Source organism: Mastomys coucha, unplaced genomic scaffold, assembly GCF_008632895.1.
Source record: "Mastomys coucha isolate ucsf_1 unplaced genomic scaffold, UCSF_Mcou_1 pScaffold3, whole genome shotgun sequence".
Classification (NCBI taxonomy): Eukaryota; Metazoa; Chordata; class Mammalia; order Rodentia; family Muridae; genus Mastomys; species Mastomys coucha.
This window is the reverse complement of record NW_022196909.1, coordinates 9316035-9337728: the sequence shown is the minus strand read 5'-3', so window position 1 is coordinate 9337728 and position 21694 is coordinate 9316035. Positions and strand designations below refer to the sequence as shown.

The 21694-nt window shown below is 42.0% G+C and overlaps 1 protein-coding gene across 2 annotated transcripts in view; it reads left to right on the top strand.

Moving 5' to 3' along the window:
• Sobp (sine oculis binding protein homolog) overlaps positions 1 to 21694 on the top strand; it is a 169032-nt gene that overhangs the window by 19300 nt on the left and 128038 nt on the right. The gene's annotated exons all lie outside the window — the stretch shown is intronic.

The window sequence follows — 21694 nt, the reverse complement described above, 5'->3', positions numbered from 1 at the left end:
CTCTACAGAATTCTTCTTAATTCCTGGAAAGCTGTCTCCAAGCACCTCAAAGGAGAGAAATCTGAGTTTCACTTGCATGAAAATGTAACCTGTTGCTTTATATTTCCAGAAAATGAAATGACCCTGCATTAGACCTTAGCGGCAGGGAGCTGAGCTTGAGGTGTTACATTGTAGCTTACAGATGTAGGTTCAGGCGAAGAGGGCCTGTCAATAAAACTCCGTCTGGCTTGCCTCGAAATGTGGGGATTATGCTAGAACGCTGTTTTTATTATTATTTTTATGTGTATGGAATTGGACGTTGACAGGCACTGCATTATAACAGCAATATTTATACTAACACTAGCACTGTGTTTATATTTGAGAGGAGAGACATTTGTGTTTCTATAGCAGCGAGAGCACTTTCAGGTACAAATGCCCCAAGTTTGGGTTACACATGTAGGTTAGACATTGCCCTAAGCTTCTCCTTCATGGGTTTAGCCACATTCTCTTATTATATTATATTATTTTACATTATTCTCTTATTATATTATATTATTCTCTTATTACTATTTAGCCTATTATAGTTTAACAACTAAAACTGACCTATCATAAGGAGGTCATTCGAGATGTTATTAAACTCGTAATCAAAATCATTGTTAGTGCTAATTACTAATGTAATTGGTGTATCATATATTTCCCCTATTAGTTATCCGATTTTCCTTCAGTTGATGGTTTGATGAAACAGAGGGGACCCCTGTTTATCTCCCAAAGACATATTTTGCATAAACCAGTTGGTGAGGAAAAGGGTAGGTAACTTCGTAACTGTAGAGTTCCCAACTGGATGCATGTCCTGCAGCTTAGCCGAAGGCTCCCGCTGAGTGCAGTGGGTTTGATTAAGTAGTGGGAACACACAGACTTCAGATGGAGAAGCTTGGTTTAACCCTGCTCTGGTCACTCACCAGCTCTCTGAAAGGAAGCAAGTCCTTTCAGGTTCCTCATTTTTTTCCATTAATTTATTTGTTTATTCACTTTACAACCCAGTCACAGCCCCCTCCTTCCAGTCTCCCATCACATAGCCCCTTTCCTTGCCCTCCTCCCCTTCTCCTCTGAGAAGCAGGGAGGCCCCCCCGCCCTGGGTACCAACCCACCCTGGCACCTCAAGTCACTGCAGGACTTGGCACATAGTCTCCCACAGAGGCCAGACAAGGCAGCCAAGTTAGGGGAACAGGATTCCCAGGCAGGCAACAGAGGCAGGGTAAGCCCCTGCTCCAGTTGTTGGGGGAATCTGTATGAAGACCAAGGTGCGCTTCTGATATGTATGTGTGGGGTGGGTGTGGGTGTGGCAGTGGGGGTACGGGGGAACCCTAGGGCCAGTCTGTGTATGTTCTTTGGTTGGTGGTTCAGTTTCTGAGAGACCCCAAGAACTGAGGAACCTGGAGTGGATAGGGACTCCATAAGAGACCTGGACCCTTGGGTGCAACCAGTTCCTCATTTATAGACTGGGTTTATAGTCCTACCTCATGGGGTAGTTGCAGAGATGAGAAAATGTACACTTAGCGCCTGGACAGCTAGGGCATGAAAGTTAGCATACAGCATACCTTTACCCCCCCATACCCCGACACCTCCCCCCATTTCCTAATTCTGCACTAGAGTCTTTGTGCACGTAATTCATGCATAGAAAGGTGTGCACCCAAATGCAAATACATGGCTAACTTTATGTGAGCAGAGAAAACAGCTTGAGGAATCAGTATAGCTGAGGCTGGCTAGCGCTAGGGAGGCCAGAGAACCTGCCCTGGAGTTTCCTGTGGAGCCAGCCACGTGGAACCCAAGCACACAGCTTCTATTTAACTCTAATTCCACACCAGATCAGGAAATAAATATGCAAAAGGATAGAGGCCAAAAAACTGAGCCTTGGAAGTCTGAGCCGGAGGAACGCTGAGGAATTAGAAGCCAGAGTAACCAAACACCAGTGGTTTTATGCTGTCTGCTGTGCAACTCCAAGGCACTCATCTGTGGAAAACAGAGTGTAGGGAAGGACATCATTACTTTTCTGTGTGTGCTCTAACCCTTGGCCCTGTCTGTTAACCATGTGACCCAGATCCAAGAGCATTCTCTGCCTTCTAGGTCTTCCCCAGGCAGAGAGGCAGCCCTTGGTTCCATAGCTAGGGCCGGGTCAGTTAACGTTCCCTACGAAGAGATGGATGGTACTGTAGACTTCCCGAGCCAGAGTATCTATCGCAGTTACCTAGCACATCGCTGTGTAGCAGGAACACATCCTTAGTTGGTGCGTGCACCAATGAGTGTGGCTGTGTCTCGATAAAACCCTATTTACCAAATGATGAAAATTAAAATAGGTGAGCAGGATAGGGCTTTGTCCAGGGACTACAGTCTGCTGAATCCTGTGCTAGGCAGGAGAAGATCAATTGTTATGGCAGCAGCCAGGGGAGCAGGGCTTCAGAAGCAGGTTGTGAATGTGGCTGCTGTCCGGCACAGTGCTGGAGGTGGTGGCAAAGCAGGGGGAGCAGTGGGTTCCTGGGCTTATAAAGTGATCTACTCTAGTATTTGTTGAATGGATTTTTTTTTCTTTAAAATTTGGTGTGGTGCATGTGTGTGTATGTGTGTTTGCACACACACACACTTGTGAGAATGTATGTTTCTGCGTGTATGTATGCATATGAGTGTATGTATGTGTATATGTGTGTGCACATGCATGTTTCTGTGTGTGTATGTGCACCAGCGTGTGTGGGGTGTGTGTGTGTGCGATGCGTGTGCATGTTTGCATACTCACACCTGTTCATGCATGTTTCTCTGTGTGTATGCACATGAGTATATTTGTATGCGCGCATGTTCCCTTGTGTGTATGTACACCAGTGTGTGTGTGTGTGTGTGTGTGTTCGTGTGCAGGGGAAGGCCAGAGGTTTCTATTTGGTGTCATCTTCAGTTGCTCTACATCCTTTTTCCTTTCTCTTTTTGAGACAGTGGTTTCTCCCTGAACCTGGGAATCACTGGTTGGCTAGCCTGGCTGGGCCAGCAAGCTCTGGAGATCCAGTCATCTTTTCTCCACTTCCCCACGCCCAGCTCGGAGGTTACAGGTCCATGCCAGTATGCCTAGCTTTTATGCTGAGGCTCTATCTAGACGCAGGTCCTCATCCTTGTACACCAGGCCCCCGATCCACTGAACCGTGCCCTCCACACTTTCCCTCAGATGAGAATATTAAGATTTATTTTTAGTTTTTAATTACATGCGTGCCTGTGTAGAGGAATGTGTGTGCAGACAAGGCGTCCAGAAGGGTGTATCAGATCTCCTGGAGCTCGAGTTACAGGCAGTTTTGGATCCCTTGATGTGGTGTTGAGAATTGAGCCTAGGTCTCTGGCCTTGCAGTAGGTACTCTTAACTTCTGAGCCATACCTCCAGCCCCAGAATAGCTGTGGTTTTAAGCTATTATTATTGTTATTATTATTTGTTATTATTTATTATTTATTTATTATTATTTTATCATTATTTTATCATTATTATTTTGAGATAGCCCTAGAAGTTACTACATAGACCATAGACCAGATTGGACTCAAGTTCATAGAGCTTTTCCCTGCATCTGCACCGAGTGCTAGGATTAACAAATCACTAACCCCCTCCTAATCAGCCCTAGATAACATAGATTTGATTGTATTAGGCATATGTTCACCTCTTAGGATAGAGATACCAAGAATTATATGTGTACTTTGAATGGCCCGTGTTCATTAGCATTCAAATTCCTGCTTATTGCAAGCTGGCTGTGTCAAAATGTGATACCTTGGTATTATTATGATTAAATTAACTACACTGAATCCTTTTTAGTTTGTCAAATTCATTTACATTCTTTTCTTAAAACATACGTATTGCTATTAACTATTGTGGTTTTGTTTTGTTATGAGAATGGCTTTCACTGTGTAGCTCTGGCTGGACTCAGAATGGCGTGGAACTCGCAGAGATCCACCTGCCTCTACTTACAAGTGCTGGGATTAAAGGGGTGCGTCATCAGGTTCATCATCAGTATGTGGGATGTGTGTGTATTTGTGTGTGGTATGTATGTATGTATATATGTGTGTGTATGTATATGTACATGTGTGTGATGTGTATATATGTGTGGTGTGTGTATGTATGTGGTGTATATGTATGTGTGTATGGTATGTATAATGTGTATGTGGTGTATGCATGTATGTGTGTATGGTATGTGCATGTGTATGTGGTATGTAAATGTGTGTGGTATGTTGATATGTGTGTGTGGGATGTATGCATGTGTGTGTTATCTATATATGTGTATGTGGTATGTGTATGTGTATGTGGTGTGTATATATATGCGTGTGGTGTATATGTGTATGTGGTATGTATGTATATGTATGTGGTATGTATGTATGTGTGTATAGTATATATGTGTGTATATGGTGTGTTTGTGTGTGTGGTGTGTATGTGTGTGGTGTATATGTATGTGTGTATGGTATGTGTATGGTGTGTGTGTATGTGTGTGTGTGTGTGTGTAAGAGCATGTGCAGTGATAATGGATAGGAGAGGGTCTTTGTGAAGCTGCTCTTCTCCTTCCATCTGTGTGGATTCTGGGCTCAATCTTAGGCCACCATCATGCAGCAAACACTTCACCTGCTGAGCCATCTCATTGGTCTTCAATCACTTTCTTTTCTTTAATCCAGTTTTAGGGTAGCTGAGCACTAGCCTATTGGGTGTCAGTAAGTATATGAAGTTCAAGCAGGTGAAGTAGCCTCCTTGGACCACGTGTCTTCTAAGTACTCAGGATTCTTCTGACTCCGAGCCCCACATCCTTTTTCCTATAAAATGGCCATTTCATTCCAAGCTGTATCAGAATAGTAGTGCTTATGAACTTGCAGTGCCAGGAGACGCAGCGTTTCCTCGCGAGTTTATTCTAAAAGTCCCCGTCTTTGGGGAAGACTTGATTTACCTCCCTAGCCTGGAGAATCTGTGAGTCTCTGAATCTGACTGGTTTGGGTGGTGACGTCCTAGCTCGGCTCTCGGGGGCTGACATCCAAGGCATTTGCATCTTTTCGGGTCTTAGAGGCCCTGTCTGGGCAGGCATTGGTTCCCAGCAGTTTCATGAGCTAGGGCGGATTCTGGATCCCATTCACATCTTGGCAGCCGGTAAGCCCAGTGGAATGCTCCTGACTGGGAACACAGAGGTACCACATTCGCTTGGATTTCCACTCCCTTTGCACAGCTGCGTACAAGAAGCATGGGTGAGCTCACTTCTGGGCCCAGGGAGCTGCTTTTCTGGTCCTGCCCCACCCCCTTCTTTTCTCTGGAGAAGGGAGCAAGCTCCCTGTGTATCCATGATTACCTCGGCATTGACCCCCGCTTTGGCCTCACATGCTTGTGTCCGTTTTCCATGGCTAAGCTGCCCCTCCCCCTTGGAGACAGTTTCTGGCCCTGGGTGTAGCATTTGTGACATCACAAGCGTTACTATGGCAACAGACTTGTTATAAACACAGGCTAATAGCCCTGCTTTTGCTTTTCTTTATTCCCCCATGCCGTGAAGGGAATCACCGAGATCCTTAAATAATAATCACAGACTTTTGCTGCAGAGTCTAGGAAGTGAACAGAGAGAGGCTGCAGTGTAGCCATTCAGAATGCTCTTATAACAATATTAGAAAATATTAAGGAGAACCAGTCGGTTCTTCTTATACTGATACGTCTTTATCCTTTTAATTTGAGCAAATTCACAAACCTCCGAGGCTAATTTTTGAAATCACACCATGAGCACAGTCTAAACTGGCAATACACATACACATATACAACATATGCATATACATCACATACATATACACACACGTACACATGTGCATAAACATATACATGATGTATATATTAGCAAGCCATCTGAAGTATTACTCAGGTTAATTGCGTTATCACCTTGGTGCAGTTCTCATACTAGAAACTTTAGCACAGGCTCAATCCTGTGAGATTTCATTCAGAGAGAGTTACTCTCAGGAAAGGCTCTGGCCACCAAGCAGAAAGACTATACAGCAATTCTCCACTGCATCCCCCTAACCACCCCCCCCCAGTTTGAGAACGCAAGCAAGGCATTGGGGATGGGTTTTTGAATAAAAACTGTTTGCTAAGGAAGACCTTATAACTGTCTCTCCTCTCTCTCTCTCTCTCTCTCTCTCTCACACACACACACACACACATGCACACAAACACACACACACACACACACACACACACACACACACACACACACACACACACACACACGTCTAAGTCACTGGCCAGACATTAGTCTTTTGGAATTGCTGAGCAGGCTTAGGTCTGTCGGTTGGCCTTATTCAGAGATAGGTGGTTCAGCTGGGACCACATCTAGGGCCCGTTTTGTCTGGGCTCTGCTTCATGATAATATTTTACTCACAAGAATTTAAAAAAAATCAGAGCAGCCAGTGGTGTGATTACTTGGTTCACCAGCAGATTTTGGTAGCGAAAGTCTCACTGTGTTAGGAATCTCTGCGTGTGAGGGAGTGCTGACAGGCTTCCCCAGAGGCTCGCAAGTTCCCTCATCTGAATCCAGAATTCCTGTAAATCCCTGAATGCTTTAAAATGGAATGAAATGTGAAAGAAAAAAAAAGGTACGCTTCTCCGATGCATTCATCTGGCCATTTTGAATAGAATGCCTTTTACCTCAGATGACACATGTCCTGATTCTTATTTCCCGCCACGCTCCCAAGGGGAGGGGTGTAAAATGCGGATCCGTCTACACAGCACACAGGTTTGTGTGGAGGAGGGTGGGATCAATCTCCTAAGACCAGCTTGATTTCCTGTACTCAGACACATCTTGCCTTTCTCTGAAAACAATGACCATTTCCTGTCCCCCAGGGTGGTTCCCATTCAGTGAGCTTTCTCAATTTGTGCTCAGGCAAAGTCATGGAAATGTGATATATTTTTTTAGGGCAAATCTTGAAATTCCTAAGTGGTTTTAAGAACTGGGATCCAAGGAACAGTTAGTTTAGCTGAGAATGTGAAAGCCCACGTGATCCCTAAGCTCTATGGATATAGTTGAGGAACCCACAGTTAATAAGCATGTTACTTTCTGGCGCTTACAATTCTTACATGGACTTATTTTATCCAGAAAAGTGGGAATCAGAATGTGGTTTGCATTATGATCATTATTTATTTTATCTGTTATTCAATAGTCTTGGGGCCTGCATGTGAGCAGTGTATTCCAAATAACCATTAAGAAAACAGGATTTAGTAAAAATTGCATTGGTATTTATTTATTTGTCCAACTCAAAATATGATTATTAAATAAAATTACCTAGAGTTAATGGGATTTGGATGACTTACTATTTATGTACTAGATATATTTATCGAGAGAGACGGGGGAGGGAGAAAGAGAGAGAGGAAGAGAGAGAGAGGGAGGAAGAGAGAGAGAGGGAGGGAGTTAACTGAAATCTTGGATTTTCAAGTAACTTAGGATGGGCCAGGAGGAATCCCAGTGAGAGGCGGCAGCTAATAACACACCATCATCTCGTCACAGTTAATACTTTTGAACAGCTATTATGGGCCGAGATAACAGATGACGTCACTTAAACTTTTCTCCAGTGACTATAAAGGCGCTGCTATTAAAATTGTTTTACAAACAAGGAAACCGAGACACAGCAGCTAGGCGGAGGTCACATGGATAATGCTGGTGGAGTTGATATTTGAACCTGCATATTATGTTTCCTATGCTCACACCCACGGAGGTATCCAAACACTATGTCAATCTTCCAGTTGGTATTAGCTACTTGTTGCTGTGACCAAATATCAGAGAAGTAGGCTTAAGAGAGTTATTTTAGCCCATAGTACACCCCAGCATGGTGGGGAGGTCCTGGCCACAGTCAGGAAACAGAGAGTGGCCAATACTTTTACACAGCTTTCTTGTGCAGCCTTAGCCCACGAAATGTTGCTGCCCAGTCAGAGCGCACCTTCCATTTCAGTTGACTTAGTCTAGTAACTCCTCGCAGGTATGTCCCCAAAACCTGACTCCTAGGTGATTTTAGATTCCGTCAAGGTCACAGTCAGTCAGTATCCATTACTATTTCCAGAATGCTGCTTCTGTTGTAGTAGACAATATGGATCCTATACTACAATCCTTGGTGACCAGGAACTTAGATTACGCTAGTGTATAATGAAACCATGTCACCAAGGCCAGGTGTTGTAATGCATGCCTGTAATCCCAGCGCCTGGGAGGTGGAGGTAAGAAGATCTGGAGTTCAAGTCCAGCCTCAGCTACATAGTGAGTTTAAGGCCAGCCTAGGCTACATAAGATCCTGTCTTAAAAAAAAAAAATCTAGAAACCATGCCAGATGAGCCAAAACAACAACAAACAAACAAGCAAACCTAATATTATTCCAGCTTGACTTTGAATGTGTGGTGTCATTTTCCTGGGGTTGTAGTGTATTTGGTGGGAGGGAAAATGCTCTGAAAGCCATTCGTGTATAAGAGCAGATCTCGTAGCAGACTGTCAAGGCCTGACCGTTGTACAATCAATCGTACTGAAATAGGGCTAAGGCAGAGTTGCATGAGTTTCAACATGGCTGGAAAAACCACCACCACCCCACGAAGTCTGAAAGTCCTAGCTTCTAGGATATAGTGCCTGGGTTATCTCTGTTATCTTTTATATTGTTCATTTTGAGACAGGCTCTCACCTTGCTGCCCAGCCTGGCCCAGCTCGCTGTGTAGTTCTGGCTGAACCACACACTCAGAGCAATTTTCTTGCTTCAGTCTCCCAGTCCCGAGAATACACATGTGAGTTGCCATGCCCAGTTCTTTGTGCAATCCAGAGTTCTTGAAAAGAGATGTAAGGTAGATTCTAGTGGTCATCCTTACTTCCAGAAGGGATGGGTAATCTGCAGGGCAGCGTGATGCAGTAGACAGACTGTCAGGGGACATAAATTGTTGACACCAGCTCTGCCATTTATTGCCTACATAATCTAGATAGGTCACTCAGCCCCCCGGTCAGATTCCCTCATCACACAGTCAAGTGGTCAGTCACCTGATGACTGAATTCCCTCTATCTGTAAAGTCCTATCATTTCAGACAGACTCCCAAACCACATAAAGGTGCAAAGAGAAAAAAACTCTCTTCAAAAAGTTGTCCTGGGAACCCTACGCTCTCAATGTGGGACCTACACTTGTGCACACACACATCCACACACCCCCACACACATCCACACACACCCGTACACACACATACACACACCCAAAACCATCCACACACACACCCATACACATACACACACCCATACACATACACACATACCCATACACACACACATGCATACACACACACACATACACCCATACCCATACACACACACCCATATACACATACATTCATACACACATGCACACACACACCCATATACACACACATATACACACACACCTACACCCATACTCATACACACACACATACACACATACACCCATACACACACACCCATATACACATACATGCATACACACATGCACACACACACCCATATACACACACATATACACACACACCTACACCCATACTCATACACACACACATACACACATACACCCATACACACACACCCATACACACCCATACACACACACACCCATACACACACACATACACACACACATACACACACACATATATACACACATACACCCATACACACACACCCACACACACACAAACACACACGCGCGCACACACACACAAACACACACGCACACGCACACACTAAAATAACTATAAAGTCCCAATTTTGTGGTTTAGATAGCTGCTCACCTGGTTTTATTCCTGGAGGGAGAATATTTAAATATGCTATCATATGTGCTTGTTAATTGACTGAGCAAGGTTAAATTAAACTTATCTATCTATGGAGTGACAGCAGCCAAAAGCCTGTGGGAGATTTGTACCTCTTGGAACAATGTGATTTTTTTTTAAATGCATTTTGTATGCTTGTGTATCTGGGTGTCGTGCCTGTGGCCACCACAGTGAGTGTGTAATAGCTGGTTCTCTCCTTCCATCATGCTCTGTGGGTCCTGAGGATTTAACCTGGCTTGTCTGGTACCCTTTGAGCCAACCACTCTCCTCTCTTTCAATTATGTTTTATTTTGTTTATGCACTGTATGTGGAACTGTTACATAGGACATTTCCAAACAAGAATATATTGTACTTTAGACAGTCCCCTCTCTCTCTCTCTTATCTCCCTGCCCCTCTGCCCTTCCACCTACTCAGTCCCCCTTTGTTCCTTAGTTTTATTCTATTTTCTTGTCATCCATGTGTCAGTGTAAAACCTAGAGACCAAACATGAGAGAAATAGATGATGTCTGTCTTTCTGAGACTAGTTCAGTCTGTATGATTATCTCCAGTTGTATCCATTTTTTTACAACTAACATTATCTACATTTTTGTTTTTTACAATTTTACTTTATAATAATTTTACTTTAATTAAATCATTGCATCATTTTCCTCTTTCCTCCCATGGTCCCCCTTCATCTGAAGTTTGGTTTCTTTTTCTTTATTATTGTTACATAAATACACACACACACACACACACACACACATACACACACACAAATACACACATGCACACATATATACACACACACAAATACACACATGCATACATATACACACAAATACATACACACACACAAATAAATAAATATATCTAAATACAACCCATTAAATCCATCTACTGTTGCTTGTATGTATAAATTTTAAGAATTGACCACTTGATATTGGATAGCCAATTAGGGAACTCCTCCCTGGGGGAGAATAATTCTTCCTCTCTCAATGGTCATTAATGGTTTGTAGCTCTTTGTCTAGGGATCAGGCCCTAAAAGATTTCCCCCATTCATGTTGGGATAGCAACTAGTGTTGGATTTGTTTGGGTCTTGTTAGGCAGCCTTATTGTCTTGGTATGAAAGGTATCCCTTCCTTATCACATCTAGAAAGCATAACCTTGCAGCAGACTTCCCCGTCCTCTGGCTCTTATCTTTCTGCTCCATCTCCTTCCATGTTCCTGAAGCCTTAATGCAGGGGTTGTGTTGTAGATGGATCAGCTTGGGTCAGGGTAACCCAGTCAGCTGTTCTCTGTATTGTGACTAGTTGTGGACTTCTGTAATCATCTCCACCTGTTTCATGATGAGGGGCAAGAGCTACACTTACCTGTGGGTATAAAGAGAAACAGGTAGACTGTGGTTAGGATTGATACTAGTTTTGGTAAGTGGCAGGAGTAGATTATCTTCAAGGGTCCACAACCTCACTAGCCATGGGTATTTGGCTAGGTTTATAGGAACTGGGCTCAATTTCCCTCCTGTTAAATGGGCCTTAAGTGCAGTTAGACAGCTGTGAGTCACTGTCCAAAACAGAAGTGACACTCTTGCCCTTTTAGGATATCTAGAGACCGTGCTGGTCATTGCTGTGGGTGGGTCATAGGCATCATGGCTGGGTAGGTCTACTGATCACCTTCCTTGTTTTGGCAGCCTGCATAGCCTTGTTTTGGCAGCATCCATGGGACTTCCCAGTACGATGAGAGCTAATCCTCTGGGAGGAGGTTTTTGGGAGATACAGCTTTACTGTCCTGGGTCTGAAGTGCATGGTGTCTTCAGCAATATAGCCTTAGCATCAGCTTCTGGGAAGCCACCAAAAGCCATAGCAAGAGTCTTTATTGTCTGGGGACTCCCTTCATCAACAATTCAAATGGAGGTTTCTCATGTCTGGTACCAGGGTTTTGGTTGCATGATCTATGGCTCTTGGTGGGAGCATTATTCTCAAAAGTAGCTGAACACCACATCTCTGTCTCCTCCCCTCCCTGTGTGTGTGTACATACGCTCACAAACACTACATAATTTTTTGTAAATGTCAAATATTCTTTATGCCTTCATCAAACATCTTTAATGTTATTTATCCTTCTTCCCCCATCCTGCTCCCCATGTGAAGTCCCTCCCTTTTTTTACTTCCCCCTTCATATCACTTGTATGTTGCTCTTCACCTCTTTAGAGTTGCTTATTCCCCCTCCTCCAGCTCCCCCATTACTCTTTTGGATTCTGTGGTTACTCCAGGTTATATATTCACATATGAATAATCGGAGCTCCGATGAGAGGAAATATGTGGCATTTGTTTTTCTGGGTCTAAGCTACCTCTCTCAATACGATCTTATTTAGTTCCGCCCATTTTCTTACAAATTTCATGATCTCATTTTCCTTTGCAGCTGAATAGAATTCCGTAGTGTAAATGCACCATGTTTTCATCATCCATTCATCAGTTGAAGGACGTTTAGGTTGATTCCATTTCCTAGCCGTTGTGAATAGAGCAGCAGTGGACATGGCTGAGCAAGAATCTGCGGTGTAGGATGGCAGGTCCTTTGGGCAGATGCCAAGGAGTGGTATAGCTGGGTAATATGATAGATTTATTTTTATCGTTATGAGACTTCTTCTCGCTGAGTTCCAGAGTGGCTGGACCAGTTTGCAATCTTGCTAACAGTGACTTCTTCTCACTGAGTTCCAGAGTGGCTGGACCAGTTTGCAATCTTGCTAACAGTGGATAAGTGTTTCCTTTTCCCCATATATCCTTGCCAACATTTGTTCTCAGTTAACTACATTTTTTCTTTATGGCTGAAAAAAAATTCTACTGTGTATGTACGTCACACACGTTTTCTTTTTCCATTCCTCCACTGTTGGACACCTGGGTTGGTTTGATAAAGTAGTGCTAGAATAAACATCAACATGCCAGTATCTCTGTGACACACTGAATCGGAATCCATTGGGTCAATACTCAGAGGTAGGATGTCTGTGCCATACAGCAGATCTATTTTTAGCTTTTGCAAAAATTACATATTAGCTTTCATAGGGCCTGAGCTAATTTCCGTTCTACCAGCAGTGTCTAAGGATTGCTTTCTGACTACATCCTGGTCAGCATTTGCCAGCTCACGTGGTCTCTCCCTCCCTCCCTCCTCCTGGTCAGGGTCTCATGAATTCCAGGATGGTCTCAAACTTGCTGTGTAGTGGATGCTGACCTCAGACTTTGGCTGCCCCTTGGTAACGCCGCCTGCATGATGGGATTACAGGTGTGCACCATCATGCTTAGGTTTGTGCAGAGCTAAGGATCCACCTCAGGGCTTTGTCTGTACTATTACATGCTAGCCCAACTGTGCTGCATGCCCAGCGACAAGGTATGTTCTTAGTGGCCACCATCATGTCTGAAGGGATATAGAGGCTTAGCATAGTTTTCATTTGTGTTTCTGTGATGTTAGTGAGGCTCTCATATGTTTATAGGCTATTTGTAATTGATCTTTTGAGGATCATTGTTCATTTCATTGGACTACTTATTGATTAGACTGATTTCTTGCTCAGTATGAGTTCTTTGTATGATCTAGATATTATTCCTCCGTCAGGCATACAGCTAGAGGAACTGTTTCGCCCATTCGGTAGACTGTCTCTTTATTCCATTAATTACATTTAGAACAACTTTTACAAAATATTAGATTAATGATGAGTATCATTTATGACCTCTATATACATGTTCATAATATATTTCAATTGTATGGGAACAATTTTTTTCTTTCCTGTTTGGAGCAGTTTTTCATGATTGTTAATTGTCACTGCAAACAGTGTATGTTAAAAGATTTCCATTCTGTTGTGAGATGTCAGTGTTTTGATGTTACACATGAGGAGTGTCCATTGGAAGTAATTCCTTGAACTTCAGAAGAGAAATCACAGTACATTTATATAACTTAACAGTCACGTATAAGAAGTCAGAAAAGCTAAGTAGTACTATGTCTACTAACAATCAAACAATTAAATCTCTTCTCCAAAGGTGAGTCTAGACACAGATGGCCCCAGTGGTGAATTTGGTAAAATATTTAAAAAAGGAAGACACCCTTCTAGAGATTAGAAAAAGAGGGCAGCTGTTGCTTACCTTATGGGCTTAGCATGACTTTGATCATCCTACATAGCAAGGGCATTAGAGAAGAAAGAAGTATTTTAAAGTAATTAGGTGACACTGAAATTAACAAGTTCTGTTTTACAGTGTAAAATACTAAACAAAATTATAGTAAACCAAAGCCAGGTATATAAATGAAAGGCTAATTGATTATGACTAATCCCCCCTCTCAAGGAACACAAAGCTGATAAAATTGATATAGTTTGTAAAACTTAGTCAATATGGTTACATTAAGAGAACAATTCAAAACCTTATATATCTTAATAGATACAGAAAAAGTAATTAGATAAAATATGTCACAATAAAAGTCCATGGCAAAGAACAAACAGACCAGAGCTTCTTTAAAATGATAAGACTCCACAAAGCATCTGCTACTATTCAGGAGGAATCCTGAGAGCTTTCTCCTAGAGACCAAGGCGAAGCTGAGCTCCGTCTGTGGCCATTACCATCATATGCATTAAAACATGAAAATACTAGATTTCACCAAGAAAAAACAAATCTTGTAAAAAGAAATAAAAAATTTGAAATGTTATTTTGTATGGACCCACAGCTTTAATCAACAGGTAGGTATTATAATCAATGAGAAGCTTTATCAAGATCTGTATATATTAACCATAAAACAGGTTTTTAAGGCTTACATAAATACCATATAATCCAGCATCAAATACTTAAAGAAAAAGACTAGCAAAATATATCTAAGATTATTTCAGGAATTGTATTGTTAAGAAAATTAAGACAAAAATAATTGAGAAATGTGTTTATAGATTAGAGACTAGTATTATAAAAAGGCTCTTCCTAAACTGATCCATATACTTAATTTAATTATAACAAAATTCCAGCACACAATTTTGTGGCACTACGGAAGCTATAGTAGCATTTGGAAACGAGTCTTTTAGGAGAGAAGCAGGGTGGTGGGTTGAGGTCAAGGAGGTGACGTTCTTGTCATGGGATTAGGATTGTTCAGTAGAAACTAAAAACTTTGTCTCAAGACTAAGCATGGTCTCAAGTAGGCCAAAATTTCTTAAGTTATGTACTTAAAACACTTATAATAAAAAGAGATTGCTTTGACATATGATTAAAATGAAATTTTCTGTTGATTAAAAGATATCCTTGGCCTGACACAGTGGCTTACCTGGAGAAGGCTCCTGCCAATAAGACTGATGATCTGGGTTTAATGATGAGAGTCTGTGCTCGTGATTCATGTTGTCCTCTGACCTCCATGTGTAAGGCCTGGTGCATACACATGTGTGTATGCCTCTGTGTGTGTGTGTGTGTGTGTGTGTGTGTGCTCCTCTCCTCCCTGCCCCCCTCACACACACACACACACACACACACACACACACACACACACCTGGGTGCACGTGCACACACACTAAATAAATGTAACTTACAAAAGATACAAAATATGTTTTTGTCCTTTGAGACTAACCAAGACTCACTATATAGCTTTGGCTAGTCTGAAACTTGCTTATATACTTCATATTGACCTCAAACTTTCAGCCATTGTCTAGGAATTCCAAATGCTGGGATTAGAGAGATATACTACCCTGCCCAGTCTTATAAGGATTGTGAATCCAATTTAGCCTGGGCTACATAATGACCTTTCCTCTATGTTTTTTAATGCAATAAGTAAATAAATAAATAAATAACATATACATATATATCATATTAAAACTTTTATTTATATATTCAAATGTTTTAAATACTTAATTATTAAATATATTATGCATTAAAATAAAATATATAAAAATATTTTTTAAACACGGTCTTCACATCTTGGATAGCCTGATACGCAGACTAGCTTCAAACCTCATCAAGATCTTCCTACCTCTGCCCCTACCACATGCTGGGATTAAAGGCATGTACTATTATATATTTTAAAAGTTATCTTTAAAAGAATGGAAAACCTAATCAATGAGTAGGAGATGATGTTTTCATTCATGTCCCAGCAAAGGATTTTTTTTTTCCCGAGACAGGGCTTCTCTGTGTAGCCCTGGCTGTCCTGGAACTCACTCTGTAGACCAGGCTGGCCTCGAACTCAGAAATCCGCCTGCCTCTGCCTCTCAAGAGCTGGGATTAAAGGAGTGCACCACCACTGCCCAGCAAAGGATCTATTTTTTAAATGTAGAGAAGACATACTTAAAATATAAAAATACTCAATAGAAAGATGAGCAAAAATTATAAGCAAATAGTTTACCAAGGAAATATCTGAAGAATCTATAAATATTATAAAATGGTTCCCTCTCACTATTCATTAGGGATATAAAATTTGAAGTTATAATGAGGTGGTGCTGGAAAGTGTGGTTAAGAGCACTTGTTCTTGCAGAGGACCCAGGTTCGATTCCCAGCACCCACAACCATCCATAACTCCAGTTCCAGGGGCTGCAATTCCTCTTCTGAACTCTGCAGGCACCAGTTACACATGTGGTACACAGACAAACATGTAAACAAAACACTGATACAAATAAAATAAATAACTTTTAAATAATGATAATGAGACAAAGTTCACACCTTTTAGAACTGCTAATGGAAATGACTGATGTTGCCCCAAATGAAGATAAGGGCACAGAGCAGCTTGCACTCCTGTGTACAACTAAAGAGAGTGTAAATTAATACAGCTTCTCTTGAAAGATGATTGGAAATATCTGTTAATGCTGAAAATGCATACATCTTATTATCTGATAATTGCATGTTAGACAGGTACTCAAAACAAACGTGGATATTTATGAAGAATTTTCACTGTAACATTAACATCATTATGGAAAACAAGAAACATTGTTCATTGACAATGCTTAACTTGGATTCCTTGTGTGTATAACATTTATTCATAGGGTGATCCTATAGGCACTCACCTTTAATCTCAGAACTCGGGAGGCAGAGGCAGACAGATCTTTGTGAGTTCTAGGCCGGCTAGGTCTACAGAGTGCGTTCCAGGACAGCCAGGGCTCTGTTACACAAAGAACCGTGGAGCAATAAGCTCCATGTGGGCAGGACACTTAGAGTGGTGCCTTTCATGTACGTAGCCTAGGCTAAGATTTAATGAATTGGATGGATGAATACGTTTTGAAAAAAATGTGGGACTGGGAAGATAATTTAAGATGCTGCCCCTTAGACTATAATTTTCACACTTTTATCCTGCGTCTGATTGGTTCATAGCTGCCCTAAAACAAGTAGATTTTTGGGGGGTGGGAATGGATAAAGTTTCTAGCTCAGACTGTCCTCAAGCTCCATATGTAAACAAGGGATAACTTACCCTCGATCCTCCTGCTTCTGCCTCCCCTGTGATGGAATTAACTGCTGTGTGCCACCACACTGGGTTTTATATGGTGTGGGTGATCAAACTTCATCCATATTAGGCAAGCACTCGACCAACGAAGCTGCAGCCCAGCCTACATCATTCTCTATGATCGAGGCATTGCCATCTAGTTACGTGCAGATGAGTCACGGCCCATGCTAAAGAGTCAGAGCGTGGGTAACATGGGTATGTGTGCTCAAGACTCTCTTGTCTTATGTATGTGGTATGTGTCTCTGGTTCCCTATTGTGAGGTCCCATGGGGGCTGTAAGACTGCCACTCATGCACACAAACACTGAAAAGTATAGGAGGCTTCATGCACTAGATTAAGGGGTGGGGGTAAAAACTGATGGATAAATAGCTTCCTCCATTTGGCTCTGGGTGAGTAGCTATGGAGTATTCTTAATAAACCCCAAAAGAATAACTTGTGTGGTTGCATACCAGTCTCCCTTGGCGTGGCCAGTTCAATATCATAAACTTCTGTTGCCTCCCCCCTCCATGTTTGTTCTTCTTGATACTCATTTGCTGGAGCAACATGCTCAGTAAATCATATACACATACACACACACACACATACACACACACTCTCACTCACTCACTCACACACACACACATACATACACACATATACTCAGACACACAAACATGTGTATACATAGACTCATACACATACAGCATGCAGCTACACACACATACATATATATATGCTCACATATACACACTCGTACACACACACACACAAACATGCATATATGCATGCACAAACACATACACATACACACACATGTAGACACCCCCCCACACACACACATTCCATAGAGAGGGGCCAGAAGAGAATGGAAGAGAATTCAAATAGTTGTAATCTGAAGACTAGTTATCTTTCCTTATGTTTAATAAAGGAATAAAAAAACAATGTTGGTAGTTCAAATATTGTACTCAGAAAGGTTCATTTACAAAATCATCCCATCACTCAAAGGGTTTCTTAGTCCTTCTATGGTAAAGAGGTAGAAAGAATAACAGCAAAGAATTTAAGTTGGGGATTTCTTAGAAAGAAGAGAGGAGGAAGCGCGGCCTTTGTCTAGACTTCTTACTAGACATGAGGACCTCTTCCAGGTCACCAGCTGCACTAATACCATCAGACTGTAGCTCTCCTGTGATTCCTAAGGCAGCCTTGGCCTGTTGTTTGTGTCTATGACCTAGCTGAGATAGTATTCTGAGGATGCCCTGCTCCAGATCACCAGAGAGTTAAGATTCGAGCAGGAAATCAAAGGAAACCCCTTGCTTGCTTGCCAGAGGTGGGTGTGTTTCTGGAATTTCTTGTTCTCCTAGGGGCATTCCCAGTGCTGACTTCTTTAAGTTCCTGTACAGTTAAGAAGACTTACTTTGTGGACTTGGCCAAGAGGAGTGGAAATAATGATCCCATTCTGTTCTGGAGTTTTCCCTTGCCGTTTCCCTGTAAGGCAACCTTGTTTGGTGTGATTACCAAAAATGGTATCCTTGACTTCTTGCGTACCACTCTCAGTCTTCCTGACTCAAGGTGTGCCCAGCAAAGCTTTTGCTTTTCCTTCTTAAGATGAGGCCCCACAACAGGCATTTGATTCTAATGAGCAGAACAGACATATGTTTCCTATCTTACCTGACTTCTAGTCTAATAGAAGAGACAGGTATTAGAACATAGCAAACAAAATCAAATGCAATTATGTCTGAGGGCTCTAAGTTTCAGAGTATTGTGGGATCCTTCCAGGTTTAAAGACAAAGAAGGTCTTTGCTAAGAAAGGACAAGACAAGCAAACCTTTGCTAGAAAAGCTTGCACTGCTCAGGGCAAGGAAGAAACACACGTGACGTCTCAGAGCTTCAAGGAAGCCAAGAAGCCAGAGCCTAGAGAGTAGATGGGCCTAGGGGTTAGCCTGGTCGAGGGAGCCACAGAGATCAGGCCAGGGGAAGCAGACAAAAGCCCTGAAGAGTTTTGTGCAGGCGAGAGCAGTGATCATATTTTTGCTTAGAATTTCTTGCATGCAAAGTGGAATAACTGGACAGGAGGGGTTTAGGAAGCCACCTGTATGTTAAGCAAGAGATGATGGTGGCTTAACCTGATGGAAAGCAGTAAGTTCCATGTGGGCAGGACACTTAGAATGGTAGCTTTCATGTTACATAGACAAGGCTAAGATTTAACGAACTGGATGAATAGATACATTTTGAAAAGAATGCAGGAGGCTGAAAGGCATGAGGGAGGCCAGAATTCTGTCACTAGATCATGGGTGGATGGTGGGTCCAGGCACTGAGGTAGCATGCATGGGGAAGTGGGCTGGTTGTGGGAGGGATTATGTAGCAGCCTTGGATAGGACTTGCTAAGACGTTTAGGAGGCACTTGTGAGTGAAGTGAGCTGGTTGTCCTAGTTAACAAGGTCCTAGCCACTTTACCTTGCTTCCTTTAACTATGTTCTTGCTCCAAGTCCTATGCGGAGCAGCTTAACCTTTGGTCCTTACACACTGCCAGCTTAGGTTTTTAAACAGTGTCCTTGGAGGAAGGACAAGCTTAGAATTACTTTTCTAGCAGCACTAAAGATTCGAGGACACACTTTCCAAGTGGATTCCCTTGTTCCTAATAGAGTGCGTCTGTGGATTAGCTACTCAGTGAGCTTTAACCAAGTACAGGGAGAGGAGTCTAGAATAAAGAACAAATCTGTGATTGCAGCGTCTTTGTCCCCCAGGCATCTTAGATGGGTCAGCAGATCAGACTCAGGGTGCAGGTATGGGGACAAGGTTTTACTTAGCTCTTTGTCTGTGGCAGCCACCCAGAGGCTGGAATTGTTCAGGCTAGGAGAAATTATATATATATATATATATATATATATATATATATATATATATATGTGTGTGTGTGTGTGTGTGTGTATGTATGTATACATGTGTATATATGTATACATATACATATATATGCACACACATATACATATATACATACATTTATGTATATATTATGTATTTATACACACATATATATACACACATATATATGTATATACATATACACACATATATACATATACATACATATATAAACATATATATTTGTATAATATATAATATATTGTTATATACTATACACACACACACACACACATTTGCTCTACTGTTGAGTTTTGCTATTCCCCCCCTTGGATTTTACAGGGAAAGGGTTGCCTGCTCTGTATTTGTATTTGATATACCATGGGACTCTGGAACCAAAGATACCCAGCCTTGATTACATGACTGTCTTTGTGCCCAGTGACCATAAAAAAGGGAGCACTTCTTAGCAACTGAGGATCTAATTCTACACAAAAGAGGGGGAATCTTCCTGGTAATTAATGGCCCACAGAAAAGAGCTTACGCCTTGGCGATAACATAGGACAGTTGGAGTGGCTGCCCCAGGGAAAGGCTTCCTCACAGGTTCTATCTTGAGAAATTTAATAAAAAGACATACATGTGGTTGAATTTGTGACATATGGCAGACTTAAAAGAGTCTCAATTATCTATTGGTGGAACAAAATGTCCTTCAAATACTAAAGCCTATTGTTTCGCTTCCCCTAGACTGGTGTTTCCCATACATATTTAGCCATGGCAGTCTTTGGAAAAGTAACAGCCAAGTGCCCCATGAGATGACTGTTCTGTGGCTAGGCGTTGGGGAATGTTTCACACAGGACTCTGGGTTTTGCATATTCTGAAGTTGGCTTTTCCCTACTTCCTACTGAAGTTTCCCAGAGTGACTGTGTAGAGAAGACAGACTCTACAGTGAATACGGAGCTGCAGAGAAAAAGTTTGTCAAAGAGGCCCATAGGATGATGCCTCTTCACTAGCAACCCGGTGCCTTTATGGGAAGACAGTGACATCTGCCCAAGGAAGCCAGGGCCATGCGTGTCAAGCAGTGTTGTGCTGGAGACTCCAAGTTCAATGTGCTGCTATTCAAGAGGGAATTAGAGGTCTTGTATCCCTTTTAGAAACAAATAGAACTCAGTGTTTTGGATTTCCCACCCCAGATTCTGGGATATTTGCATGTGCATCGTCATCTAAAAGTGGCACACAAGTCTAAAACGCCAAGTCCATTCGCATTTAACATATACATATAACATATATTCAAAACCTGTCTACAGTAATTTTAGTGCCTCTACATTTTGACCATTACTCCTCAGGGAATTTTCCACTTGTATGACATTGGCCTTGAGGATGTCTCAAATCTTGGAGTCCTTTGGATTTTGAAGTTCCAGTTTAGGGTTTCTCCTTGTCTGGCTTTGGGACTTTGTGGGTTCCCATTTTGTTTTTCTTCTCTGTCAGGTGTTGGAAAAATAAGTAAGGTAGGGATGATGGTGCTGGTAAGCAGCTTTCCTTCTGTTTGAACTTGATTCCAGAGTTCGTCTCCAGCAAGAACTCGCTAGATGACTCTGATTTGACAAGAAACACAGGAATATGAGCTGTC